General features: G+C 38.4%; 1 protein-coding gene across 1 annotated transcript in view; it reads right to left on the reverse strand.

Moving 5' to 3' along the window:
- TEX15 (testis expressed 15, meiosis and synapsis associated) overlaps positions 1-24,370 on the reverse strand; it is a gene marked incomplete at its 3' end in the record, with an annotated part of 94,290 nt that extends 69,920 nt beyond the window's left edge. Inside the window, exons 1-2 of the mRNA XM_080659014.1 lie at positions 24,294-24,370; positions 9,194-9,269 (exon numbers count right to left, since the gene is read on the reverse strand). The remainder of the gene's footprint in view (positions 1-9,193; positions 9,270-24,293) is intronic.
- Positions 24,371-25,892: the final 1,522 nt, after the last annotated feature.

Consider the following 25,892-nt stretch of genomic DNA (forward strand, 5'->3'; position numbering starts at 1 on the left):
AAGTGAATAAAAAATCTGAAGAACAGAATGGACTGGTGAATATAATAGAATCAGGGAGATAGAAAGGGAGTGGACTGACAGTTCTCAGGGGGAAGGGGGTGTGAGGGGTGCGGGAAGAGATTGGACAAAAATCTTACACCCATGGATGAAGACAGTGGCGGTGGGTAAGGGCATGGGGTGGGGTGAGGTATCAGGTGGAGGGGAGCTATGGGGGGGGGGGAAGAGGAACACCTGTAATAATCTGAACAATAAAGATTTATTAAAAATAAAATAAAATAAAATAAAATAATTTTATTGTTTAAGGTATTACAAATAGTAATACATATGTCTCTTTTTTTTTCTTCCAAACTGACCTCCCCCCGGCCTCCCTACACATTTTAAAGTATTTATTCTAAGGTACTTTGTAATTTTTCAATTACTCCATGATATCTTTAAAAGTTACATTTTTATTCACTGCTATTATGTTTAAAATGGTGTTAGGATAATGATAATAATAAGGGCTAACATTTATCGCTAACACTTACTAGGTACCCTTTATCTAAGTGAGTTAGATATATATTGATCAATTTAATCCTCATAATATCCCTATGAGACACCCTTATTTTAAATTAGAAAAGGAAGTGCAATGATGTTAAATAATGTGCCCAAGGGTACAAATGTAGAAGTGCTGAATCTGGAATTCAAAGCCAGATAATAATGACTTAGTTTTGTTTCTTCCTTTGTATTTTTTTTATGCCATTTATTTCTTGTGCTTGCATTACTGTGCTGCCTAGGAATTCTAATACATGTCAAATCTGTCAAATACTGTTGTCCTCCAGTATGTTTGTGAGATTGGTTCTAGGACGCCTGCTTATACCAAAATCTTACAAAAAATGACATTGTATTTGCATATAACCTATGCACATCTTACCATGTATTTTAAATCATCTCTAGTTTACCTATAATACATAATATAATGTAAATGCTATATAAATCACTACTATACTGTATTGTTTAGGGAATAATGATGAGAAAAGAGAAGTCTGAACATGTTCAGTATAGACATACCATCTTAGGCCTAACTACAGAGCACACATAAGCAACAATGTAACTTTTTCCCGAATATATATATATTTTTAAATATGTTTTTATTGCTTTTTAGAGAGAGAGGAAGGGAGAGAAATAGAGAGGTAGAAACATGATGAGAGAAAAACATCATGGATCGGCTGCCTCCTGCACGACCCCTACTGGGGATCGAGCCTACAACCCATGTATGTGTCCTGATGGGGAAATGGAACCAATGCCCTCTTGTTTTCTGGGTTGATGCTCAATCCATGAGCCATACTGGCAGGGCTTTTGATCCATGGATGATTAAATCTGGGAATGTGGAACTCACAGATATGGAGAGCTGACTTTATAAGTGATAATGACAGTCATCTTGGTCTTTTCCTTCATCTTAAAGAGAATATTTTAATTCTTTTACAATTGAATGATAAATTCTATTATTTTGTGTGTGAACATATTGTATCAAGTTAAATTTTCCTGGGAATAAATTCTATTCTGGCTGTTTTCTCTCTCAGCACTTTGAAGATATTATCCCACTATTTACTGCCATCCACTTCTCCTACTAAAAAATCACCTACATATTGGCATTAATTTATAGGCAATCTTTTTCTCTAGCAGCTTTTAAAATATTTTTTGTCTCTGATGTTCTGCATTTTCATCATGATGTTGTAGTCTAATTATCTAATGGACTTCTTATATCTAAGGTTTGATTATCTTTGACAGTTATATGCAATTCTCAGCAACTTTACCTTTGAATATGGTAAAGTTATTTTATTCTATTTCCTTAGAATAAAACTTTTAGTTATGTATGTTAGAACTTCTACCTTTATTCTTCAAATATGTTAACCCCTAATTCATATCTTTCATTTCTTCCCTAGGCTTCATCCTCAATGAAGTTGATTTAAAATCAATACAGTTTACTTTATACACACACCTATGCATGGGGAGGGGGCTAATGTGGCATCTGGTTTTGCTTAAAAATTATCCAGTTTATAAATGAAGCTTGATCAGGGCTCATTATAACATTCTATTTTCATATGTGCTTGAATTTTTTATTACATATGAATAAAAATATTAAGTATAAGAGTTTTTTATTAAATGTATATAAATTATCTTGGAAAGAAATCAATAGCTTTAGTTGCCTATAGAGAAAGGAACACTTGATTTAGGAATGAGAAGGAGAGCAATTTATTAGTTTATATCTTTATTACCTTTCCATTTTTCGGCTTTGTAAATTTAAAACCTCTTAAAAAATGAAAACACTCCATTTACTATAGCAACAGAAAATATAAAATACCTAAGAATAAACTTAAGAAATAGCCAGGGTTGGTAGGTAGACATCTGAAAAACTCTTGAGGATCATAGAATATTTGTCTAAAAATAGAATACGTATACTTTATTTTTGAGAAGTACTGATTATTATGAGTGCAAAATTTTCTGACATTAAGTTTCCAAATTGATTCAATTTTCTCCGCATCTCGCCAGCATTTGTCATTTGTTGATTTGTTGATGATAGCCATTCTGACAGGTGTGAGATGGTACCTCATTGTCGTTTTGATTTGCATCTCTCGGATGATTAGTGACTTTGAGCATGTTTTCATATGTCTCTTGGCTTCCTTATGTCTTCTTTCGAAAAGTATCTATTTAGGACCATTGCCCATTTTTTGATTGGGTTGTCTTCCTTTTGTTAAGTTGTACGAGTTCCCTGTAAATGTTGGAGATAAACCCTTATCAGAGATATTGTTGGCAAATATGTTCTCCCATGTAGTGGGTTTTCTTGTTGTTTTGTTGATGGTTTCTTTTGCTGTGCAGAAGCTTTTTATTTTGATGTAGTCCCATTTGTTTATTTTCTCTTTAGTTTCCATTGCCTTAGGAGCTGTGTGGGTAAAGATACTGCTTCAGTATATATCAGATTTTGCTGCCTATGGATTCCTCTAATATTTTTATGGTTTCCCATCTTACGATTAAGTCCTTTATCCATTTTGAGTTTATTTTTGTGTATGGTGTAAGTTGGTGGTCTAGTTTCATTTTTTTGCATATGTCTGACCAAATTTCCAAGCACCATTTATTGAAGAGACTGTCTTGACTCCATTGTATGTTCTTGCCTCCTCTGTCCAATATTAATTGAGCATAGTGGTTTGGGTCCATTTCTGGGTTCTCTGTTCTATTCCATTGGTTTATATGTCTGTTCTTGTGCCAGTACCAGGCAGTTTTGAGGACAGTGGCTTTGTAATACAGCTTGAAATCTGGTATTGAGATCCCTCCTACTTTGTTCTTCTTTCTCAGGATCACTGCAGCTATTTGCTTTTTAAAAAAATTCCAGATGAATTTTTGGAGAGTTCTTTCTAGATCTGTGAAATATGCTGTTGGTATTTTAATGGGGAGTGCATTGAATCTATAGATTGCTTTGGGTAGTATGGACATTTTAATGATGTTGATTCTACCAATCCATGAACACGGTATGTTCTTCCATCTGTTTATGTCTTCCTCTCTTTTTTTCAATGTCCTGTAGTTTTCTGAGTAGAGGTCTTTTACCTCCTAAGTGAAGTTTATTCCTAGGTATCTTATTTTTTTGTGTGCAATGGTAAATGGGATTGTTTTTTTAATCTCTCTCTTTGTAAGTTCACTATTGGTGTATAAAAATGCCATAGATTTCTTGGCATTAATTTTGTATCCTGATACTTTGCCGAATTCATTTATTAAGTCTAATAATTTTTTGATGGAGTCTTTAGGGTTTTCTATGTACACTATCATGTCATCTGCAAATAAGGACAGCTTTACTTCTTTTCCAATTTGTATACCTTTTATTTCTTCTTCTTGTCTGCTCGCTTTGGCTAGCACTTCCAGTACTATAGCGAACAGGAGTGGTGAAAGTGGGCATCCCTGTCTTTTTCTTGTTCTTAAGGGAAATTGTTTTAGTTTTTGCTCATTGAGTACAATGTTGGCTGTAGGTTTGTCATACAAGGCTTTTATTATGTTGAGGTATGATCCTTCTATTCCCACTTTGCTGAGCGTTTTTATCAGAAAAGAGTGTTGGACTTTGTCAAATGCTTTTTCTGCATCAATTGATATGATTATGTGATTTTTGTCTCTCAATTTGTTTATGAGATGTATCACATTTATTGATTTGTGGATATTGTACCAGCCTTGCATCCCTAGAATAAATCCCACTTGGTTATGGTGTATGATCTTTCTAATGTAATGCTGGATCTGGTTTGCTAGAATTTTGTTGAAGATTTTAGCATCTATGTTCATCAGGGATATTGGCCTGTAATTCTCTTTCTTTGTGGTGTCTTTATCTGGTTTTGGTATTAGGGTAATGCTGGCTTCATAGAAAGAGCTTGGAAGTGTGCCTTCCTCTTAAATTTTTTGGAATAGTCTGGGAAGGATTGGTTTTAGTTCTTCTTTAAATGTTCAGTAAAACTCCCCTGTGAAGCCATCTGGTCCAGGGCTTTTGGTTGCTGGAAGCTTTTTGATTACTGTTTCAATTTCATCAGTAGTTATCGGCCTATTCAGTTTTTTTTATTCTTCCTGATTGAGTTTTAGAAGCTTGTATTTTTCTAGGAATGTGTCCATTTCATAGAGGTTGTCCAGTTTGTTGGAGTAGAGTTGTTCATAGTATTTTTTCATAGTATTATTTCTGTGGGGTCGGTTGTTACTTCACCTCTTTCATTTCTGATTTTGTTTATTTGGGTCTTCTCTCTTTGTTTCTTGGTGAGCCTGGCTAGAGGTTCATCAATCTTGTTTATCCTTTCAAAGAACCAGCTCTTGGTTTCATTGATCTTTTGTATTGTTTTTTTGGTCTCTTATGTCATTTATTTCTGCTCTGATCTTTATTATTTCCTTCCTTCTGGATACGGTGGGCTTTTCTTGTTGCTCTCTTTGTAATTCTTTAAGTTGCAAGGTTAGATAATTTATTACCAGTTTTTCTTCTTGTTTGAGGTAGGCCTGTAGAGCTATGAACTTCCCTCTCAGGACTGCTTTCATTGTGTCCCATAGATTTTGGATTGTTGTGTTTTCATTGTCATTTGTTTCCAGGATGCTTTCTATTTCTTCTTTGATTTCTTTGGTAACCCAATCATTGTTTAACAGCAAGCTATTTAGCCTCCAAGTGTTTGATTTTTTTCATTGTTCTTATTGTAGTTCATTTCTAGTTTTATGCCATTGTGATCTGAAAAGATGCTTGTTATGATTTCTGTCCTCTTGAATTTGAAGAGACTTTGCCTGTGTCCTAATATGTGGTCTATCTTTGAAAATGTCCCATGTGTACTGGAGAAGAATGTATATTCTACAGCTTTGGGGTGAAATATTCTGCAGATGTCAATTAAGTCCATCTGATCTAGTGAGTCATTTAGGATTGCTATTTCTTTGCTGATTTTTTGTTTAGAGAATTTATCCAGTGGTGTCAGTTGGGTATTAAAGTCCCCTACTATGACTGTATTGCTATCAATCTCTCCCTTAATATCTTCCAGAAGTTGTTTTATGTATTTGGGTGCTCCTATATTGGGTGCATATATGTTTACCAGAGTTATATATTCTTGTTGAATTGCTCCCTTTAGTATTATGTAGTGGCCTTCCTTATCTCTTATTATGGCTTTTACTTTGAGGTCTATTTTGTCAGATATAAGTATCACAACCCCAGCTTTTTTCTCATTTCCATTTGCCTGAAAAATATTTTTCCATCCCTTCACTCTCAGTCTGTGTGAATCCTTTGTTCTGAGGTGGATCTCTTGCAGACAGCAAATATATGGGTTATGTTTTCTTTATCCATTCAGCTACCCTGTATCTTTTAATTGGAGCATTTAATCCATTTACATTTAATATTATTATTAATAAGTACTTGTCATCATTTTTATTTTTAATGTTTGTGTTTCTTCTTGCCTTTCTGTTTTGTCTTTTTACAGCAGTCCCTTTAGCATTTCTTGCATTGCTGGCATGGTGGTAATAAACTCTCTTAGCCCTTTTTTTGTCTGTGAAGTTCCTGATTCCACTTTTAATTTTGAATGATAGCCTTGCTGGGTATAGTATTCTTGGATTCAGTCCCTTGCTTTGCATCACTTTGTATAATTCATTCCATTCCCTTCTGGTCTGGTGTGTTTCTGTTGAGAAATCAGTTGATATTCTAATAGGGGATCCCTTGTAGGTAACTTTCTCTCTCTCTCTGGCAGCCTTTAAGATTCTTACTTTGTCATTGGTGTTCGCCAGTTTAATTATGATGTGCCTTGGTGTCGGTCTTTTGGGGTTCATCTTGTTTGGGACTCTATGTACTTCTTAGACTTGCGTAGTTTTTTTTCTTGCCAATTTCAGGGAAGTTTTCTCTCATTATTTCTTCAAACAGGTTTTCTATTCCTTGCTTCTCTTCTTCTCCTTCTGGTACCCCTATTATGAGAATGTTGTTTCGTTTTGTGTTGTCCCAAAGCTCCCTTAGGCTCTCCTCTTGCTTTTTAAATTTTCTTTCCAGTTGCTGCTGTGTTTGCGTGTTTTTTCCTACCTTGTCTTCTAATTCGCTGATGCAGTCCTTAGCCTCTTCTAGCCTCCCATTGTGTTCTTTATTGCAGCTATGTCGTTCTTCATTTCTCTTGGTTCCTTTTCATGTTGGTGACATTCTCATTCAGCTCCTTATAATTCTCATTGAGTTGTATTTGTCATTGAGTTGTGTGTATTTGTCATCCAGCTGTTTTGAGCATCCTTATAACCATTACTCTGAATTCTTTCTCTGACGAGTTACTTGCCTCAATTTCCTTTAACTCCCTTTCTGGTGATTCCTCTTTTTCTTTCCTTTGGGGATTACTTTTTTGTCTCCATGTTTTGCTGTAACATTTTAATTGTAGATCTGATTGCTTTGCTACCCAGGTTCTTTTGGGGATGGTGCTACTGGTGTGATCTCTCAGGTCTCCTGGGCTTGGTAATCTAGCGTAACTCCCTACTTGAGCTATTTGGGTTCTCTTGATGTAGGCATGCGAGCTGGAAAGGCATAACTATGGTGTCTAGAAGTCAACAGCCGTGGAGGGGGGTGTTCCAATTTTTGCTGTCTTGTGCCTTTGGTTGAAATCATGCATGCCCAGCGGGGACTCACAGTGGCACCCAGGAGCTGTCTGTTGGGGTGGTGGGGCTCAGGAGGCTTGTGCTCTGGAAAGGCGTGACTGTGGTGTCCAGAGTTCTGTAGTTGTGGGGTGGGCAGACTCAGCTTTTGCTGCTGCTCCCGTGGCTGGATACACGTGCCTCCAGTTATGGCTCACAGGGGCACCCGCGGTGTGTTTGCCAGCAGGGTATACTGAAACACTCTGAAGGGCCCTGACACTGAAGCCACACGATCGCCGTGTCTGTGGCCAGGTATCCCAGAAGAGGGAATTCAGAGTTTCTACAGCCCAGCAGTGCACCTGTTTGTATAAGTGCACGCCCAGCGGGGGCTCACAGTGGCGCCCAAGGGCTGCTTGTGGAGCGGTGGGCTTGGGAGGCCTGCGCGCTGGAAAAGCGTGTGACTGCAGTGTCCATAGTTCTGCAGCTGTGGGGTGGGAAGACTCAGTTTTTGCTTCTGCGCCTGTGGTTGGATATGCATGTGCATTCCCAATGGCTATTCACAGGGGCACCCGCGGTGCATTTGCCAGCGCGGTGCACTGAAGCACTCTGAAGGGCCCTGGCACTGAAGCCATGCAATCATGGGTAGGTATCCAGGATGAGTGAATTCAGAATTTCTACTTCCAGGGTAGTGTATCCCTGTTTGTTCAAGATCGCACCCAGCGGGGGCTCACAGCAGTTCCTAAGAGCGCCCTGTGGATCAATGGGTTCAGGGGGCCTGCTTGCTGGAAATGTGTGACTGTGGCAGTGCGTTTGCTGGCGCAGAGCTCTGACGCACTCTGAGGGACCCTGGCGCTGAAGTTGTGCAGCTGGGGTGTCTGTGGGCAGTTATTCAGGAAGAAGGAATTCAGAATTTCTAGTGCGGAGCAGCGTGCCCTTGTCTGTACAAAATCATACCCAGCGGGGGCTCACAGTGGCTCCCAAGAGCGGCCTGTGGAGTGCCCTGGAAGCCTGCACACTGGAAATGCATGTGACTGTGGTGTCCAGAGGTCTGCCGCTGGGGAGGGGGAAGTCGCACTTACTGTTGTGGGAGCAGTGCACCTTGGGAGGTGGAGGTCCCAGGGTCTGCAGGTCTGCAGGTGGGGCAGCAGGATTTTGGCTGGAGTGGCTGCCGGGTGGCAGGCAGTGTCCAAGGCCTGTCTGGGTGGTGGTGCTGATGAGTTCCTAGAAGAGGCCACTCTCTCCTTCAAGATGGTGTGGGCTCTGTGCCCGAGTCCCGTAGTCTGGGGAGTGCCTGCAGTGGTGGTAGTCTCTTCCTGTCCATGAGAGCCTGGTCCGCGATCCCCTGCTGCTCCTGCTGGATTTAACTGTCCCTCACTCACTCACACACACACCACACACATCCACACACTCTCCTTTCACCCCCTCACTCACTCACATCCTCTCCCTCACCTCTGTCCTGCCAGCCGCCATCTTTTTCCCCCACACTCTGCATTTTTTTAATTAAAAAATTTTCAATTACAGTTGAAGTTCAATATTGTATTAGTTTCAGATATACAAAAATGTGGTTAGACATTTACATAACTTACAAAGAGATCCCCCTGATAAGTCTAGTACCCCCTTGACACCATACACAGTTATTACAATATATTTTATTATATTCCCTATGCCGTACTTTACATCCCCATGATGTTTCTTTTCCTGCTTATGTACTGGTTCAAAAAGTAATTCTAAATTTTGAATACTACCAATGTTTCAAGCAATATTTGCATATTGGCCTGACTTTCCAAATAGGGTATTCAAAGATTCAATACTTATGCTAAATTAAGGTGAATTTTATATGGGCCAATGTTCTCCACTGGACTATAATTTACACAACTTTTCTATCTTCTATACCAACCATAGCTCCTTATAAAATAAGAATCCAATAAATATTTACTGCAAAGAATATGTACATACTTGAAAAGTATTCCAATGTATAAAAAATATATACACATTCCTTATGCATCTGTTTAAAATGCCATTATTTATACATCAATTGTAAAATAGAAGTGTTCACCTAAAGTGGGTTGAAATAAATCAACACAGTAACGTAAGTAATAGAAACAAAACCATTATTTGAAATACTTACCACTCTTCAATGAAATCTACCATCATATGATTACGATCAGGACTCAGTCCATACATGGAAAGTGACAAAAGAATATCTATCAAAAAAAAAAGAAGAAGAAGAAGAAAGAAAAAGGCAAGGATTTGTAGAGAATTATGGTCAGAAAAATCTCTTAAAAGTTTTAAAACTGATTTTAGGGAGGGAGAAATGGGGTGAGAGAAAAACGTCAATGTGAGAGAGATACATCAATTAGTTGCCTCCAAATGCACCCTGACTTGTGATCGAATCACCAACCCAGGCATGTGCCCTGACTAGAAATCAAACCCATGACCTTCCAGTGCACTGAATGACGCTCCAACCAACTGAGCCACACCAGCCAGAGCTCAGAAAAATCTCTTTACTGTCCTCTCTGTTCCTCTTTTCTCCTGATTTCTGCTTCCCTTTTACTCCTTTTTCATTTTCCGTGAGGGAGGGGTCTGTTTTCTGCATATCCCACTGTCTTCTCTCTCGTACCTTTACATTCTATTCTACTCTCTCACTCTTTTTAAAATATACATATATTTTTTATTGATTTCAAAGAGGATGAGAGAGGGAGAGATAGAAACATCAATGATGAGAGACAATCATTGATTGGCTGCCTCCTGCACGCCCCCTACTGGGGATCGAGTCCACAACCTGGTCATGTGCCTTGACCAGGAATCGAACCATGACCTCCTGGTTCATAGGTTGGCCAGGCTCTCTCACTCTTCTGTCATTAAGTCCTTCTCTTTCTCCTCCCTTTAGCACATTCTCATCTGATATTCAAATCATCTCACCACTTTTATGCAGCCATCTAATAGAGAAAATGACATTGTGACACAGATGAACTTACTCTTGGATTTTTATATATTGCAAAAAAACAAAAAAACCCAACACTCTAAACACTTAGTAACTATTAGTTTTATACCAGAATTTTAATTAATAGTCACTGTACTGTATACAGTTATGATACATGCTATGTACTGTATAGGTAATTTACATACAGTATCTCATTTAATCTTCACTGACTGGTAGTATTATTCCTATTTTTCAGATGAGAAAACATTGAGACTCAGAAAGCTTAAGAAACTTGCCTAAGGTTACCCAACTGCTAACTTGTTTTACCCATCCAAACTTGATGTCTGGATTCTAAACCACTATACCATCTCAACCAGTCCTTAAGTTTCTTTTTAGAGGCATTTAAATCATAACTCTTATTGTATGTACCATGCAAACAATAACAACATATAATAAGTCCAAATCTTAATAACTGGCTGTAACGAGCTTCATGTTTATCTTGATTTCAGGGTAATACTGCTTGTTCCTTGATTTCAGATAATACTGAAACATCACAATAATACTGATTTCATGGTAATAGCTATATGGTACTAATCTATCCTTTAAATGCTACACATTCTTTAAGAAAAGGTACTTTTTACTAGTGAAAATCCAGTAAAATTTGAGACTGCCTCCAAATTCTAGATTCTTTTCTCTAAGTTAAGCATTAAAAAAATAAAATAAAAAAGGAATGTAAAATAGACATTGTAGATCCATTTAAAAAAAGAAAATTATTACACATTTTAAAACTCACTATATAAACAAAAGAACATCTCATGCTTTACTAATATATTATTTGCCTATTTTTACTGAAGTGCTTTATTTTTTAAAAAAATTTTAAATTTATTTTATTTTATTTTTTTTACATTTTTTTAAAATTGTTTGAAGTATTTAAAATAGTAGTACATATGTCTCTTTTTTTCCCCCATTGACCTCCCCCCATGAAGTGCTTTAATGAGTTGTCACTGCCCAAGAGACCCAAAGAAATAAAAGTAGAGAATATTTTAAAAAAATAGGGTAATTATACACATGAAATTTAAGGATAATAAGGACGAAAGGCTGGCATATAATAAATGTCAAATAATTTGGGAACTAGAAATCCTGAGCAATTTGACAGCGATGGTCTGTATCCCTCACAAATTCCCATTATGTGAGCTGCCCATTCACTAGGGATATCAAAACTGGTGTAAAATATTTAGTAATAATTATATGGGTAACATGTACATCTGGAAATTGATTAGTGGAATTTGCATGTCTTTTATAATTATAGTAAGTTAAAGGATAATTTTTAAGTCAGTACATTAAAATGAGAACCTGAAGCAAACTTGTAAATTAATAAAAATGGCATGTATAAGAAAAACATGTATGAGGACATAAAAGTGACAAACTGTCTTTTAATTTGATAATTAAAATTATTCACAGGAGGATGTTAACACAAAGACACTTTCACAGGGTGTTCAGGCTTTCTGGAATAGGAAAACTGTGACAAACAAAACGCCTGAAATGGGAGAAAATAATTTGAGTATGGGGATAATTAAATTACAGAGCAACACCAACCAGAGGTTTTAACAGAAAAGGTACTGATTTGGTAAGCCTTTCCACAAATTTGTGGGAGATATTCCATAAAAAGAAAAACTAAACTGCCAATGCCTTTTTTTCTTTTCTAGAACTATCCAGGATAGTAACTCTAAATTTAATCTGCAGAGGGAAGTATGTATTTGTCTGGACATGGTTGAAAATATTCAACTAATGTTACAATTAAATCTAAGAATTCTTTCATTGATATATTTCAGATTTTCTTCTTTAAAAACTATCCATTTAGCAAGAAAAAAAGGCTTATGAAAGAGTTGGGTGGGGGGAAGCCTCAGTTTTACCTCATTTTAACCTGTTTCAGGAGATGGTTAGAATGTGTTATACAAGAACAGAAGTGACAATCTTGCCCTAACTGGTTTGGCTCAGTGGATAGAGCATCAGCCTGCATACTGAAGGGACCCAGGTTCGATTCCAGTCAAAGGCATGTACCTTGGTTGAGGGCACATCCCCTGTAGGGGGTGTGCAGGAGGCAGCTGATTGATGTTTCTCTCTCATCGATATTTCTAACTCTCTATCCCTCTCCCTTCCTCTCTGTAAAACATCAATAAAATATATTTTTAAAAAAGAAGTGACAATCTTGTGTTTAGTTGTGAGAAAAAAAATCCAAAACAAAAATGTCATCTTTCCATTCTTTAGGACCTGTTGTATTTAAGGACAGAAAATAGAGAGGCAAATATCAACTTATAAGATACACAAGTAATATATGTTAGGGTATAAAATTACTTTAGAAAATTAAGTAAGCTTGTTATGAATTTGTCAAATTAACACCCATTAAGTGGAGCACAGGGTGCCAGATGGTGAGTCAAGGTTCAACAACAGACCACCAAGAGGAATTGAAATAGAGTAGTTAGTTACTCACGGGTTCCTAACATGCCTCAAGGGACCATGTGGGAGCTCAAGGCAGAGTGCAGACAGAGAGGCAGGACCCAGAGCATTGCCTTTATGAGGGTTAATGGGTGGAGTGCTTTGGGATTCCTGGCTGAATTGGGTAACTCAAATCAAAAGAGCAGGGTTTTGGTAAGTTACATGGGGTCTTTTCTAAGCGGAGAATAAGGGGAAGGCAATGGGAGACAAAGGAGACTGTTGATCACGAGGGGTGTTGGAGAAGTCATACCAGAAATTTCCATTTGCTTGTGACTCTGAGGGCTGCTACTGAGGGCATGCACTTATAGAGAAGGATCAGTGTCAGTTTAAGGTCACTGCAGGCTGCTTGGCCAAACAAAATGAATGCTGATGTAGCAATACAATGGAGTAGCTTAGCTAAACTTTCAACAAAACTTGAGGTGAAAAAAAGCAGAGAAACAGAAATGAAGTGATCAGAGTGGCAAGATCTGGGTAAAGAATCTATACCACTAAATTAAATTCAGTTATTTAGATAGTGAGCTTTTAGTCAGTTTTTAAAGAAGCCTTAAAAAAAAAAAAAAAAGGTCTTGTATTGAAAAAGATCTTAACCAACACCTCTAGAAAAAAAAAATATTCAGTAAGTGTGTTATCCAAGTATATACTGTACTTTCCAATTATGGAACACTGGCTATGCAAGCACAAGGAACTAACATTCACATTCATGAAATTACCTATATTTCTGGTCTTAGTGAACTAAGGGCAGTGATTCTCAAACTGTGGTCTCTAGACCAGAAGCATCAGTATATGTGGCATGCAAATCTTCTGGATTGTTTAAAGGATAAGGGATTATCCTTTAAACAATCCTAGACCTATTGAAACAGAAACTTTAGAAATAGGGCCCAACAATCCATGACCTGACAAGTTCTCCAGGTGATTCTGATGTAAGCTAAGTTTGAGATCTACAAGTAGATAATTCTGAGGAAAGCATCCAATCAGCTACATAAGAACCATTTATTTTTTCCACTTCTTTTTTATTTTTAATACCAGTGATCTTTTTCAACTAGTGTCACTATTAGGAGAAAGAAATAGTCTTCACTGGGAACTTGACTTTCTGGCTTTAACACACCTGCTGAGAAAGAATTAAAAAAAAAAAAAAAAGGATGTAGTTTTTGCCTTTTGGGGAGGAATGGAGGCAGGCATTGAATTCATTTAACAAGGATTTACCAAGCAGCTACCTTGTTCCAGGCATTCAGCAAGAAGGAAAGATAAGGAAGTAGAAAAGTACTGTGAGGATACCAATAATTTTTATACTGGGTACCAACTTTTATACTGTTATTCGTATTTAATATAATACGAATAACAGTATTTAATGTAATACTAATAACAGAGGTTGCCTATTCCTACGGTAGTATTCACATAGGCAGCAATATCCAGTTGAGTGGTAAGGTATTTATATTAAAGCAATGGACTAGCAAAGTAAAAAACCATGGTTCATCCCTGGTGACCTAGGGTTAGTGTTTCACAAACTTTAACATATATCAAAATCACTGAGAGGGCTTATTAAAACACAGATTACTGGGTTCCACTTCTAGTTTCCAATTCAGTATGACCGAACTGAGGCCAAAGAATTTTTATTTCTATAAATTCCCAGGTGACACTGATGGTCCAGGGACCACAGTTTGAGAACCATCAATCTAGATCATCAGGCCGAATAAAATTTGGGCACTTCAGAAAGGAAAAAGTCTAAGGATTACCAGCACATTTAAAAAAAAGTATTTATTTGTTTTGGAGAGAGAGAGGGAAGGAATAAGGATGGGGGAGGTGGGGAGAGGGAGGGACACTGATTTGTTGTTCCACTTATTTATGCATTCATTGGTTGATTCTTGTATGTGCCCTGACCAGGGATCGAACCTGCAACCTTGGTGTATTGGGATGATGCTTTAACCAGCCAAGCTACCCAGGCAGGACTACCAGCACATTTCTTAAGGCTTATTCACTTATATTTATTGATGAGATTTACTCTGCTACTCTTAGGGCAAAGAAAATAGGCAAGAAAGGGATTATCCTTTAAACCAGGGGTCCTCAAACTTTTTAAACAGAAGGCCAGTTCACTGTCCCTCAGACCGTTGGAGGGCTGGACTATAGTTTTAAAAAAAAACTATGGACTTGGCCGACAGCAGCTGCCCTATATCTAAATCCAGCCTAGCACCAGGAATGCTCAGGGCCTACTCAAGAATGCAAATAATCCTTTCCACTAATATTTACAGGGTAAACTAAGATTGTTGGTAGAGTATTAAATTTGACAGTAAAATAATAATCAAGTTTTCAGATTAATTTAAATAGGCTAATTGAAATAAGTGAATATTCAAGAAAATTTAATTGTACTGGACAAAAAGCTGTTCCTAAAGTGTTAACTAAAATTTCTATTGGTAGTTCATCTCATGGTAAAATTCCTGAACATGCAATGAAACTAAAGCAGTCATATTTTTGTGCAAAAAATTAAAATTTAAAGTTATCAAGACTGCATTATAAAATTTACAAAAGCCTCCATTAATCAAAAAAAGGGGGATAGTAGGGTAATATCATGTAAGGAAAAATATCCTATAAGTAAATTACATCTAGAAAATTTTTACTTTACAAAATTAATTTTCATTTGTAATGCTAACAGCAAGACACCCATGAAAAACACTCATGGTGTCTAAATAAGACAAAGGAAAATCATTTGGGCAAAAATAAAAAGGATCCCAAATCAATTATATAGAAAAGATTCCTTTATTAACTTTTGGTCGAGAATATGTTTGTATATTTTCAGAAAACAACTCCAAGACCATGTGGATTCCTGCAACAGAGAGGAATTGACAGGACTGCTCCAACCACGAAGACAAGAGGAGAAACAGTCCAGAGATGGAAGACACTGATGACGCCTTGCCAAGCTAGCAGTCAGCAGCTGTGTGTCGCAGAAGGTTGCCTAGGACCAAACCAGAGAGGGTCGGACCTGCATTGCCACCATGTGCCCACCATCCAGATATCATTGCTGACATGTACACATAAGGAACTGTTTGACATTGAAATGGGGACTCAGAACTGTTGGACATTGAAATTGGGACTCAAACATTTTTTGTTATTATATGTTTATTTCTAGTCTGCAGAGGCAAGATTTTTTAAAGGAAAGAAATGGGGGAAAAATAGATACAGAGGCAAAGAAGCACTAACAGACTGTCAAACTACAGCAGGAAGGCAGGGGCGGTTGGGGGGGGTGGCTGTAAGAGATCAACCGAAGGACTTGTATGCATGCATATAAGCATAACCAATGGATACAAGACACTGGGGGGGGGGGCAGGTAAAGGCATGTACTGGGGGGAAGGGGAGGCTGGGGGGAGGTCAATGGGGAAAAAAAAAAAAGGAGACATATATACTACTATTTGTAATACTTCAAACAATTAAAAAAAACAAAAAAAAAAAAACAAAAAACAAACTATGAACAAATTCCTATGCGCACTGAGGGCCCGGGACGAGTCGGCTGCTAAGCAGGACAGGCAGCGGCACCCTGCAGGCCGGATAAATGTCCTCGGCGGGCCGCATGTGGCCCGAGGGCCGTAGTTTGAGGACACCTGCTTTAAACAATGTGGTTTAACTATTTTATCACAATAACCAATGTTCAGTTGTCTGTGTTGGATCAACCAACCTCCAATATGAGGGGTTTCATAAACTAGAAGCAAAAACTAGTATTCAAAGATTTCCATGATTTTGTGGTGACTCTGCAGTCCTAATTTTGTGTTTAATGTCCTGTTTTGTATGGGTGAATTTCTCTAAAACTTTTGGGCAATCTCCTTTGAGGCCCAAGGAGGATCTTGTATCTAATAATATACACAGTCAAATGAGAGTCAAGTTAAAGTAATTTACATGCTTTAAAGACTATCCCAAGAGCCTAAGCTATGGGAAAGGGAATTTCCAGTCCAACTGCTTTTCGTCAGGGGAATAATTAAAGTGAAGGTCCCCCCAAAGGTTAGGAATCCCATGGCTTGCCTTTGGAGTCTAGGAGCTTTGGTAAAAATAGATCAGGTTCCACAAAGAGGCCAAGGTCATCCTGGCTACAGAGAAAGGAGAAATAATAGCTCAACTCTTCACTAACTCAATCCTCTAGTCTAGTGGTCGGCAAACCGCGGCTCGTGAGCCACATGCGGCTCTTGGGCCCCTTGAGTGTGGCTCTTCCACAAAATACCACGTGCGCGCACGTACAGTGAGATTGAAACGTCGTGGCCCATGCGCAAAAGTCGGTTTTCGGCCTGGGCGAGTCTATTTTGAACAAGTGGCGTTAGAACACTCAAGGGGCCAAAGAGCTGCATGTGGCTCGCAAGCCGCGGTTTGCCGACCGCTGCTCTAGTCCTAGTCCTTCCTTCAGCCTTAAATGCTCAAGTTCTGACTGGCTTGACCAAAACAGAACCACAAAGGAGAAACAATCAAAGGATAACTTGCAACCTATTTCACAACAAGGAAAATAAGTTGGGTTACATATAAACCTAAATCCTCTACATATAAATCTTGTTTTATAATACTCACAGATTAACACAGTAAGAGGGTAATTGCTACTACCAGTGAGCCCAACTATTAAACATAAAGAATACCTTCCTCTAAGTAACTGTATTGAAAACAGAGGGAAAAGCAAATGAAAGCAGCAAGAAAGTAAATCCTTTGCCAGTTTAAAGCCATTTCTTGTCCTCCCTACAGTGATATAGAGAGATGATTGCCTAGGGCAGTGGTCAGCAAACTCATTAGTCAACAGAGCCAAATATCAACAGTACAACGATTGAAATTTCTTTTGAGAGCCAAATTTTTTAAACTTAAACTTCTTCTAACACCACTTCTTCAAAATAGACTCGCCCAGGCTGTGGTATTTTGTGGAAGAGCCACACTCAAGGGGCCAAAGAGACGCATGTGGCTCACGAGCCTCAGTTTGCTGACCACGGGCCTAGGGAAAGTCCTAGAAATTAGATCTGTTATTAGAAGGGTGTGATACATGGACGTTAATTGTGCTAGGGGCTATGAAGATGAAGAATAGATCAGTCTATTCAATATAATCCCAAACTGAGTGCATTCTCAGCTCAGCAGATGGAAATTATATGTAAAAGGAGTTAGGGAATTGTTATGAAAGCACAGGGATAAGATTAGTAGCTAAACTATTATAGCTATGAGACTTTTTAAAACACATTAGGGAAATACAAAGAAATAATCAGATGATTAAAGATAATTACATACAATTTTCAAGGGACTTAAAAACATAAAACTCTTGGAAGAGTAAAAATAATAAGAGCACCTTCTTTAATCCTTGTAGAAAACTTATCAATTAGCTTCCCCAACAAACAAAATAATCTCTAAAACTGATAACATCTAAAAATCCACACAACTAATTTTTATTAATGTAGGACAAATAACTATACAGGTAATACAAGAGGCATTGCTTGGTACCTTTCTAACTAGGACTGAACCAACACTGAATCAACCTTTCCTCCTACAATAATAGGAGGAAACCAACAGTAAGGACACATATGTAATACCTTAATCAATAAAGAAATTTAAAAAATAAATAAATTAAAAAAAACAACAACAGTAGTCCTCCGATTTCCCTCTAATCTAAATTGTGATTCATTCTTGCTTTTTAAGATATTCCTCTCATTTAAAAATATTATGCTATATTTTTGTGTTGGTCCAAAGAATTCAACAGTAGTTTCATTTTCTGCACATCTTGGTATGGAAAATATAGCTACCAAACACTTCACCTATTATGTCCTGCTAAACCTAAAAGTAGAAAATGTATGGCTGAGGCCAGAAAGATAAAAAAAAATTTTTTTTAAAGATAACTAGTTAATACTGGATCATTTATATTGGTAGTGGAGTCATGTCCAGAAAACACGATTACACAATTATAATTCCTAAATAAATTTATCTATACATCCTTTTTATGAAAGAGGAAAAATATTCATTTAAAAATTGAAGTTTTGCATATTTAAATTTGAGAAGGTTAACAACTAGCAATTATCCAATTTTCTTTCTTATTAGCAATAAGTTAATAATGTGCATCCTTACTAATGTTCCTAAAAGGATTGATTTTAATATAATTTGTCTATTTCTAACATCTAATTTATTTTAAGATTCTACTTGACTTATATAACAAACAGTTCTCTCAAAAATTCTGTAGAAGCAGTTTAATCATGCAATGTCTAAAATACTGAAACAAACCTGGTGGGGATTACACCTCATAGATGGACTGGATACTTAAAGGACTTCAAAGGAACCTGTAGGCAAAATCTGAATATAGAGTCCCAAAGAATAAAAATAGCTAGAATACTTGTCATATCACTCTAAGCAGAGAAATAAACTTGCATCATTTTTCTTTTGTGAGACTATTCTTCAGTTAGACTAAAATTTTAGCCCTTTCTTTTGGACAGTCATGTTAAATATAAGGTGACCAAAACAGAATAATTTGCCATTAGATTTTTTTCAGGTAACAAATTTGTAGCAAGTAATTTTCCTTAAAAAATTTAGCATAAGTAGTTCAAATAGATTGTTTTTATAAGAAATTATTTGACTTATTGATGCCATAGGTTAAAGATAAATATTTTTAGACAGTTCGGTAAAGTTAGATCACCTGGTTCCAAATCTTATTCTGTCCCTTACTAACTGTGCAACTTTGGACCAGTTATCTTATCTCTCTGTGCTTCATTTTCTTCATATGTAAAAGTGGGAAAATAAACAAATATCTACTTATTCAATTCAGTTAATCGACACTCTCCTGCTGTACTGATTAACTGAATTAATATACTCAACACATAGAACAATGATTGACTTACAGTAAAGTGCTATGTAAGTGTTGGCTATTATTAGTGCATGTTTAATCAAATGAGGAGGTATAACTTTTTAAATCTCATAGTTTAATGTTATTAGTAATTTAACATTCCTCCATTCTTTAAAAACAAACTTGTGAAGGCCTGTTTTCTTTTTAGGTTTCAGAGAAAACAAACATACATAAAAGTGTCTGTATTTGTATGGGCAAAATACCCCAGATAGGTAGGTATAAATTTGCAAAAACTAAAATCCTAGGTTTAACTGATTAATATGGGCTTGACAGACAAAGGCAAACACATAAAAATTTTGGGTTTTCTAGAGAGAAAGATGGACTTGTGGAACTTTTCTTTCTTTATTATTATTTTTTAGATATGGTTTTTTAGTTGATTTTAGGGAGAGGAAGGGACAGGGAGAGAGAGATAGGAATATCGATGAGAGAGAAACATTAATCAGCTGCCTCCTGAACACCCCCCACTGAGGATTGAGCCCACAACCCAGGCATGTGCTCTGACTGGGAATCGAACCCGAGACCTCTTGGTGCATGGGATGACGATCAACCAACTGAGCCACACTGGCCAGGCTGTGGAACTTCTCTTTAAAATTTGTTTTTTCACTGAAGCTGCTTCCTATTACTTGGCTAAATATGACTTCATACAAAACACACCACACAGAATGTAAAGGGTGTATAAAACGTAAGACTATCATTCCAAGTTCAAAGGGCTTATAGACTTCCCTGACCACCACTACAATATGCAATTCTACTAGCAAATAATTGTTGATTTTATACAAGTTTTGTCATGTTTTTATTTGTTCTATTATATTAATGGCACATTTATGGCAATATTTTCATTTATTTATATTAAAATATTTGTTTATATCTCCCTTTACAGATGATAATTGGTTTTATGCTCATAGTCTCTGCTAAGATCCAAGGCCTAGGGTGGGGCAAGCGTTGAGTGGAGGGAGGCAAAGTGGGGGAGGAAATGAGGGACGATCTGTAATATTGTCAACAATTAAAAAATAAATTAAAAAGCTTATGTGAGCTTGAAACAAGGCTCTACTTGTAAATCACAACACAGAACACTTACTTAGCAAAAAAAAAAAAAAAAAGGTCACAGTGGCTTACCTCAACTAGTAGCTCCCTAAGCCAACTGAGTGTGGCCACTGAGCCCAGTCTAGGAGGATCTGCTGTGGGGTGACTTGGTAAAGCCTGGAAGAACTCATTGCAGCCACCAGACTTCAGAAATTAAAAGTTCATTGACATCTACCCTGAAGAATCTCCTTTTCTTTTTTTTTTTTTTTAAATATATTTTATTGGTTTTTTACAGAGAGGAAGGGAAGACTCTCCTTTTCTTCACAAGCTTTAATGATCACTGAACCTCTACTGGGTTATATTTCACCACTAAATCTTAAGTTTTTCAAGGCATCTTTGGGGTGTCCAATAGGAACAGCTATTTTTTTTTTAATCCTCACCTGAGGATATTTTTCCATTGATTTTTAGAGACAGTGGAAGAGAGAGGGAAAGACAGAGAGAAACATCGATGTGAGAGAAACACATCGATTGGTTGCCTCCTGCATGAACCCGACCAGGGCCTGGACCGGGGAGGAGCCTGCAACGGAGGTATGTGCCCTTGACAGGAATAGAACCCAGGACCCTTTGGTCTGGAGGTCAACGCTCTATCCACCGAGCTAAACTGGCTAGGGCAGGACAGCTATTTTTATCATGTTATTGTTGTAGTGGTTGCCATCCACATGGTGCTGGTCCTCTTGTCTATGTGGCCTGGAATGAAGGCTCAGGACAGTGGGTGAAGGCAAACAGGATTAGAGTCAACATTTCCTTTTGATGGCATTAAATTGATTTTTTTAAATGCCAAAAAAGGGGGAGGAGTCACAACAAGGTGCAATAAATGTGGACTAAGGGAAGACATAAAGGGCTGGTAGTCAAAACCTAGGTTTGAGTCGTAACTCTGCCTCTATCTAGCTATTTCTGTTTATGAAATTGAAATGTGCTTCTCTAAAAGCAACCTCTAAAGTTCATTAATGCTAAATTTGCTTCTGGGGAAGGGGTGGCTCACACCATTTAGAGATGAAGCCATATATTTTTCCTCACCAAAATTCACATTTTTTTTCTTTTTGCAAACCATTAGCAGCTTCAAGTAATCATTAAAGTCCATGTATCCCAAGAACCTCTAGAAAAAAGTATTACAGTGGTTCATCCTGATTTAATACAAATAATGTTACTCATTCTTCCTTATTCCCCCCCCACACACACACGCGCACACATACACACATTCTTACTTTACAGTCTTGCTGTTCAATCTGTAACTATACCAGTACTAACTTTTATATTTATTTTTAAAAAGTGTGAAAAAATGAAGTTTTACCTTCACTGGCAAAAGGAAAGTATTTCCCACCCTTGATGCATGTGTGCTCACACAGGTTTTAGATAAAATCAGTGATGTTCTCTTATTGCATTATTGTCATTAAAATGCTCAAATTGAGTTACAGTGGATTAAACCTTTTAGAAACCTAAAATCAAAATACTTTTTTTCTGTATATCTAGGATCCAATAATCACTACCAAAGCTATCCAAAACCAAAATTAGGTTCTGATTTGGGTTTAATTGTCCACATATTTACAGCCATACTGGTGCAAACAGTAGTTGCAGCTTTGCCAGAGTCTCAGCTGTTGTAATTAAAGACAGACTCAGGAAAAGCTTTTAAAGAGCAGTAATTACAAAGGCTTTGTATTAAGTGGATTATACATTTGAAGGATATAGAATTCCTACAAGACTTTAGGGACTATCCTAATAGGCAAAGTTGCTCATTAAAGCAATCATCAAATTCACTCTGAGTTTACAATTTCCTGAACTATACTCACCTTATTACACAACTGCACCTCACCTTGTAAAATACAGCTATTTCTAAAAAGTTATCTCTGTCAATCTAACCCTACTACTGGACTAACTTCATAAAACTGAAATTATTACAAAGTACTAACAAATCACTCCTGTGTGATAAACACATCAAGTCAATAAAATACTGGTGTTCTCGAAATGTTTGTTAAATTGAACTGAAAAAATCTTCCTTTTTGAACATAAAGTAAGTAAAAAAGTGTGAATAAAAAGTAAGACTTAGATGAAAACTAATCCCACTGTGCAGCACATTTAGGATTGGCAGTGTTTATCAGATTCCAGAATATCTAATGGGATAACATGTAGGTGCTTCAAATCCCCTAAATCATCCTTCATGAAAGCAAAGATATTTTGAAATGAGAGAGGAATTGGAATACAGGAAAAGCAGACAGAAGTAATATACTTACCAAAAATCAAAACTGCCAATTTTTCTAAAGTTAATCTTCAGGTATTGTAAAAATAGTGATTGTTTTCCCTAATTTAAAAAGTTTGCAATCCAGATATTGTATGCCATCCTTAGAATAATAAAACATATTTATAACTTAAAAGTGTCCAAGTACACTAGTTAATGTACTGACAGAAAAAGTGATCTCAGGTCATTTGTGATTAAGTTAAATACTATGATGATACTAGAGGCCCGATGCACGAAATTCGTGCAAGGGACTCAGCCCTCACAGCCGCAGCAGCTTGCCTCAGCCCTCGCAGCCCCGGCTTCATCTGGAAGGTCGGAAGGGCGTTCGGGTGTCTTGTCTAATTAGCATATTATGCTTTTATTATTATAGATCTTATTAATAAAAGTACTATAATTATATTTTACTGGTTGTATAAAACATTTTTAATGTAGATATGTTTAACATAACATTCGTTTTAGATGTACAACATGATTCTACATGTAATATTGTTAAATGATGAAATTTTAAGGTGTTAAACTATAAAAATAAAATATGGCTGACATATACTAAAATTGAAATTATCACTAGCCACCAGAGTTATAATTTCAGAGAATGTAACTAGGCGTTATGCTATGTTCCCTATTAGTTCACAACTAAGCTCTACAAATAAGCTCTACAAATAATTAAGTCATATGAATTTTTAAATAAAAATTTTAAAAGAAAAATGTGCATGGGTATTCAAAATGCTTAGGCATTCTCTCAAAAATGTTGACATCTTTCTGAATAAGGAAGTTTAGAAATTTTAAATATCAGGGCAATAAGGTCAAGACATTCTTTAAAAATTAGAAGCTTTGAAGAAAGTGAGTCATGACAAGAGCATTGAAAATACCCCTACTTACTCCTTCAGTCCCTTGGTCTCAAATACCCTCCTTTCCAATCAGCAATGATATATTTTGAGAGAAGCCTAAAATCTTTTAAGAATACCTAATAAATAAAAATAACCAATTCCTAGATGTGAACTCAATCACACTTCCCTTAAAACTTGCATCACTTCTATTCCCTCTATTCCTAACACACAACCGTGAAAAAGGACATTCAAAACTTAAATTATAATTGTGTGTTACTTTGACTTCATAACTGGAAATAGTTCCACATTCATCTCCAATCCCAAAAAGCAAACGATGCACTTAGGGTGTTGGAAGTGGGTTACATTGCACTTGGAGCCCACAAGGTTTAACTTAAGGGGAACTAATACCAGTAACCCTCCGCCTTCCCACTTTCTAAACAGGTTTTCCACACAGCCACCGTGGACCTCAAACTGAGCATTGCAACCAGAGAGAATGAATCCGACCACAAGCATGGCAAGGATGGAAACTGCCTTAAAGGAGGAGTATGGATGGGCTTAAGCACTGGCTCATATTAAACTACCTGTCGGTCAGACTTTTCTGCACCCACAGCACTGTGGGACCCGAACAGCACTATGTTCAAAATAAGTCAAGAGCCACCAAGGCGAAGCAGTCCCGCAAAATTTCCACGCTGCCTTTACAACGGCCAAAGCGCCACGGACACGCGGCAGCCGCATTCCCGCATCCCCGGGCGCACAAGTCCGCCCGCCCGCCCGCCCGCCCCGCCACCGGGGGATGCTCACCTCGGGGCCCCCTCCCGAGCCGCCCTCGCCTACCCGAGCGCCCCCACGTCCACCGGCTTCTGCAGCGAGACCGCGGGCGGCCGGCGCCGGCGGGCATCGTCCGAGCGCGGGTTCTGCTAGGTGGCGACACGGCGCGCGCACGGCCCGGGGGCTCCGGCGGCTGAGCGCCTCGCTGCGAGGCGAGAGCAGCCGTCACCGGGCGGCGTTCCCGCCTCCGCGCTTCGGAGTCTCCAGTCGTGCGTGAGCCCAGGTGCGGCGCCACGAAGGCACGCCCCGCCTTCGCCCCCTGAAGGCGGGGCGCGGCCTCGCTCCCTTCTCGCCCCCGCTCCCTAGGGAAACAGCACCCCAGCGCCCGCCCGGAACCAACCCAAGTCGAACGTTCCATGTTCACCGTGCACCGCGCACGGAGAATTCGGGGCACTCCTTTTTCTGCCTTCGGGGCAACTGAGAATTGAGGGGTCGAGGCGAAGCCACTCGAACACGTAGGGCTTCCTCCTCCCGGTGCCTCAGCGCCCCCAGCTGCTAACAGGCGTCGTGCTATCTGTGGCTCCTAACACGGGGGGTAAGGGGGGGGTGCTGGGGGGCGCAGAGCGGGCGCGAGCGTGGGAACCTGCCCACCTGAGAAAAGCTAGTATTTCACATTCAGTGTTGGAGGTCCCAGGCCCCTCGGACGCCCACCTTTGGGCTTGTGACAGGAATCTCTGGACTTCGTGATATTAACATTCTTTCCCTCTCAAATTCACCGAAAACCTTGCAAGCTTCTAAACCTCCTCGACTCATTCCCCCATAGTCCCCACAAACCTTGAACTGCCTTCTTTGCCCAGTTTCTCAGCATCTAAATCTTCACGGGGCGGCGGCGGGGACGGGGACCGGGAGGAAACTTCAGGAACAGAGCGGAGCGTCTCAGGGACGTGCGCATTGCATAGCGGAGGCTTCTGTATGAGTGGGTTGCATCTGCGCCTGTGCAATGGGAAGAACTAGAGGCCCTGCAGGGGGAGACCTGAAAGTGGGGGGTGAGGTCTGGGTAAAAATGGACTCCATATTGCGGCTCAGTGTGCTAACGTGAAATGTGTATTCGGTGCAAACTATTTGCACATAGTAGGTCCTCAACAAGCATTTGATGAATGACTAAGTGAATGGACTATACCTGCTACTGGCATCCTTTCCACTCAGACAGAGGCCTGGGCTCTCTTCCCTAAATTGAAGAGTGGGTGTTGCTTAAGCCTCCAGGCACCCGTAGTTCTTCTAAAGTGGCCATTCTGGTACATTGTAGGCCTGAAACATCCTTCACTTTACCTATTTTTATGGGTAAAGATGTTGGGATAGGGCACTCAAGTGATGCCTCATTCCATTTCCCGATAATCACTTACTATAAGGCAAATTGTTTCAGGCCTGCAATTGTGAAATTAAATCTAAAGAACTGGTCACTAATACCAGGATTCTGTGATCTATATAGACCTTGAATCGGGCTGTAACAGAGCATGCTATAAATAATTAATTTTCTGAATGCAAGAAGTCTTAAAAATCTCGATTTTTGGAATTTGCTACTTCTTGGAGTTTGTTACCTCTAAGCTCAAGCCTTAGCTAAGGAAGTTGGCCATTAGCCGTGGAACATATAAACTCCTTGCAAAA

Source organism: Plecotus auritus (assembly GCF_963455305.1).
Source record: "Plecotus auritus genome assembly, chromosome: 3".
NCBI classification, from domain to species: Eukaryota; Metazoa; Chordata; class Mammalia; order Chiroptera; family Vespertilionidae; genus Plecotus; species Plecotus auritus.